Genomic DNA, 4,437 nt, shown 5'->3' on the forward strand with positions numbered 1-4,437 from the left:
AAAGAAACATTTAAGTTGAACTTTCTCCAACATGTGTATGTTATTTTGAAAGCTTTTGGGATATTCTGTACTCTTTTCCAACACCACAACTAAAAGCACCAATTCTTCTGTCAGCCTTATTCATTGTTCAGCTCTCAGATATATAACATCATAGCCTGAATCAGGCAAATCTTTGTCTTTAAACCAACAGTACTGCCCCTCCATTCTTTGGAGAGGTCTTTGAAAGTAGACTTTCTCTTTGCAACACACTTTTTGATTTCTTGAAGGCTGGTGAAAAAGGTGTTAATTCTGGATTCCAGAAAGATGAAATCAATGACAATTTCAATATTGTCTCCGTTTATCATGATGATATGGCTTATTGCCCCAGTTTTTTCTTGTTGATGTGCACTGTGTGGCGGTTAGGTATATATAAGTGTGTGAGTAAATATACATATATTTTTTTTTCCTTATGTCATCAAGTCAACTGCAACTCATAACAACCCTGTGAACAACAGCTCTGAATCCTATCTCACCCTGGGCCAACATCATCATCTCAGACACAGTTGGACAATTACCAGATTCACTGTACCTATGTGTATTATCCAGGGTCTTCCTATCTTGTGCTGATTTTCTTCTCTTTTAAGCATAATTTACTTTTCCAAGGACTGGTGCCTGTTGACAATATGGCCAAAGTATGTGAGAGAGAATTTGAAAATACTAGCCTTCAAAAAGCAACCTTGTTTTACCCTTTCTCAGACAGATCTATTTATTTTCTTGGCAGTCCATGATGTAATACATGTAATACTCTTTTCCAGTATCACAGCTCAAAAGCATTTGATTTGATTTTTCTTCTGCCATCCCTGAGGATCCATGTTATTCTTGTGTACTATCAAATTGGAACTGACTCATAGCTGACCCTTCAGCAGATTTTCAGAGACAATAATCATATGGGAAGAAATTTCTCATCCTTTTCCTTTGGAACAGCTTGCAAACTCACACTTGATGCCTTTGTAATTGCAGCACAATTTTTTTATCACTTGGCCACCAGAATTTTTGTTTGTTATTAGGACCATGAAGTCAATTATGACTTGTGAACAGCCAATCTGGACCCTTCCCTGTCCTGTGCTCTCCTCATCATCTCTAGCACAATAAAGCACAATGCTGAAGCCATACCAATCCATCTCATTGGGAGTTATCTTCTCCTTTTTCCATCCTTCATCTTTCCAAACATGATGTTCCTTTCCAGGAAATAACTTTGCCTAGCTACATGTCCAAAATGCAAAAGATGAAGGTTATCCATCTTTGCTTCCAATGAGCATTCTGGCTGCACTTTTCCCATGACATACCTGTTTATTCTTTTGTCAGTCTATGGGACTTTGAGTACTCCTCTACAACACCATAATTCAAATGTATGAATTGATCTGCTGTCATCTTTATCCACTGCCTTGATCTCTGATGTGTGTGTGTGTGTATGTGTGTCTGTGTATTGGCCTATTGGTAAGAAGCTATGATGCAATTTCAAAAGCAAGCATTTCAAATCCATCATCAGCTCCTCTATGAAAAAATAATGGTTTATCACCTGTGTGATTTACTGTCTCTGAAAACTTGCTAGAAGGTTAACTATGAGTCAATTCAGACTCAATGGCACAAAACAACAACAAAAAATATATAAATGGAACACAACAACAGCAAATTACTGTGAAATGGGATTTTTGGTATTTTCTATTTTGTTAATTTCATGTTGTAAAATTGAAGGGTGTAGTCTTTGATCTTCTGCAGTTTGTCCTCTTCTCTTTTTGCATGAAAGATTGTGTCATTGACATAGCAAAGGCATTTGATGAGCTTTCTTTCAACTCTGATATAAAATTCTTCTCCATGCAATTCAGCTTCTCATATTAATTATTTAGCATAAAGATACAATAGAAATAGAAAAAGGATACAGCCCTAATGCATATCTTATGGATTACATCTCAACATCAAGAAAATAAAAATCCTTACTACTAGATCAATGTCGTAACAGAGGGAGGAAAAAACGAGACCACCAATTATTTAATTTTACTTGTAATGACGATCAAAATCCATGGTAGAAGCAGTCAAGAAATCAAGGCATATTTTATTGGGATCTTCTGCTGCCAAGACACTCTCCATAGTGCTAAAGAGCAACTATAGCAATTTAAAGAGTAAGGTATGCCCTATCCAACACATGGCATTTTTAATTGCTTCTTATACATTTGAAAGTTGAACAACAAGAACAATGAGTAAGGATGGCAGAATTGATGCCTTTGAGTTGTGGTGTTACAGGAGAATACTGAATATCCCACGGACTGCTAAAAGAATACACATATCTGTCTTGGAGGACGTGCAATCATTTTGCTCCTTAGAAGTCAGGACAGTGAAACTTCATCTACTATACTTTGGGAGTGTTGTTAGGAGTGATCAGTACTTGCAAAAAAGGTAACATAATTGAAAAAGTGGAATGTCAGAGAAAGAGAGGAAGATCTTCAACAAGACGAATTGTCACTCTGAGTTCCGTAGACTTAAGCATGCTGGAAATCAGTAGATGGTGTAGGATATCACAAGGTTCAGATCTGCTATTCTTAGTGTCATTATGTTATTTGTTGTTTTTAGGTATCTTCTGGTAGAATATGACCCACAGCAAATCTATGAACAACAACAGTTCTAAACCCTTTTCTATTCTGTGTCATCCTCACCGTTTAGGACACACACAAGCCCATTGCAGCAGTCACTGTGTCAATCTGTCTAGTTGAAGAGCTTCCTTTCTTTTGCCAATCCTCCACTTTTTTGACCATGTTGTATTCTGCAAATAATAGCTTCTCTTAGTAATATGTCTAGCGTATGCGAGTTGAAGTTTTATTGAGTTGATTGTGGATCCAAGATGAGTTTATTAACAGTTTCAATCCTTTCTCCATCTATTATGATGTGGATCATTGGTCCTGTGGTGAAAATTACTGTTTTCTTGACATTGCAATACATACTGAAGGCAGAAGTCTTTGATCTTCTTCAGCAAATGCTCCAAATCCTCCTCACTTCCAGGAAGTAAGTTTGTGTCATCTGCGTAACATGGGTTACTGATGAGTCCTCCTTTGATTCTGATGCCATATTCTTCTTCAAGGAGTCCAGTTTCTCAAATAATTCGCTTAGCATATAGATGGAATAGGAATAGAGAAAGGATACAACCTTGACACCAACCTTCCTTATTTTAAACAAGACAATGTTATCTTGCTTTGTTCATCTGAGTGTTTTGGGATCCCCATTCTTCTCTATGTTTGCCACAGTTTCTTATGACTCATATAGTCAAATGCCTTTGCATGGTCAATAAAGTATAAATAGACATAACTCTATTATTTTTTAGTCTCAGACAAGATTCATCTGACATCAGCAATGATATCCCTGGTGCCATGGCATGTTCTAAATCCCTTTTGGACTTCTGACTGTTCTTTATCTGTGTACTCCTCCAGATGTTTTTAAATACTCTTCAGATTATTTTGAGTGCATGTGATATTATTGCTATGTCAAAAATGTCCACATTCTGTTGTATAAACTTTCTTGGAAATGTGAATAAATATGAATCTCTTCTACTTAGTTGTCCAGACAGCTGTCCTCCAGATTTCTTGGAATAGACTGAAGAGCATATCCAGGGCTACATCTGTTAGTTGAAACTTTCAGTCAGTATCACATTGACTCCTGTCAATGTGATACTGCTTATTTTTTGAAGTGCCTTCAGTGCAACTTTAAATTCTTTCTTCATTATCATTAGCTCTTCTTCATAAAGTACTTCTTCAAATTTTTAAAATATCATCCAATTATTTTTGGTACAGTGGCTCTGTGTTTTCCCTTGATCTTCTATAGATGCTTCCTGGATCATTCAAGATTTTACTCATAAAACTATTTACTATTGCTACTTGAGGCTTGAACTCTCCCTCTTCTTTTAGTTTGAGAAATGCCAAGGGTGTTCTTCACTTCTTATTCTCTAATTTCAGCTCTGTCTGATTCAATTAATGATTGCTTTTTGTTCCCGAACTGCCTTTTGAAATCTTCTGTTTAACTCTTTCCCTTTGTTATGATTACTCTACATTCTACAATTTTCAGAGTCCCTTCCAACATCTATTTTGCCTTTTTCTTTCTCTTCTGTCTTTGTAATCACCTTTTGACCTTTTCATAAATTAAATTTTTTATGTCATCTCACAACTCGTCTGGTCTTCAATAATTGATGTTCAATGCTTAAAACCTATTCTTAAGATTTTTTTAAGTAAAGGTGTAATAGATTCAAAATCATATTTTGGTTCCCATGGACCTGTTCTAGTTTTCTTCAGCCTCAATTTGAACTTTTTTTAAATTATTTTATTTTTTTAATTTAGTTTGTTTATTTTTCATTTCAATGAACATCTTCAGAGATTTTGGAATTCCATTCATTCATTGTTGCACCCTTCTCCCCAC

Source organism: Elephantulus edwardii, unplaced genomic scaffold, assembly GCF_000299155.1.
Source record: "Elephantulus edwardii isolate Elephantulus edwardi_28Jun2011 unplaced genomic scaffold, EleEdw1.0 scaffold00082, whole genome shotgun sequence".
Classification (NCBI taxonomy): domain Eukaryota; kingdom Metazoa; phylum Chordata; class Mammalia; order Macroscelidea; family Macroscelididae; genus Elephantulus; species Elephantulus edwardii.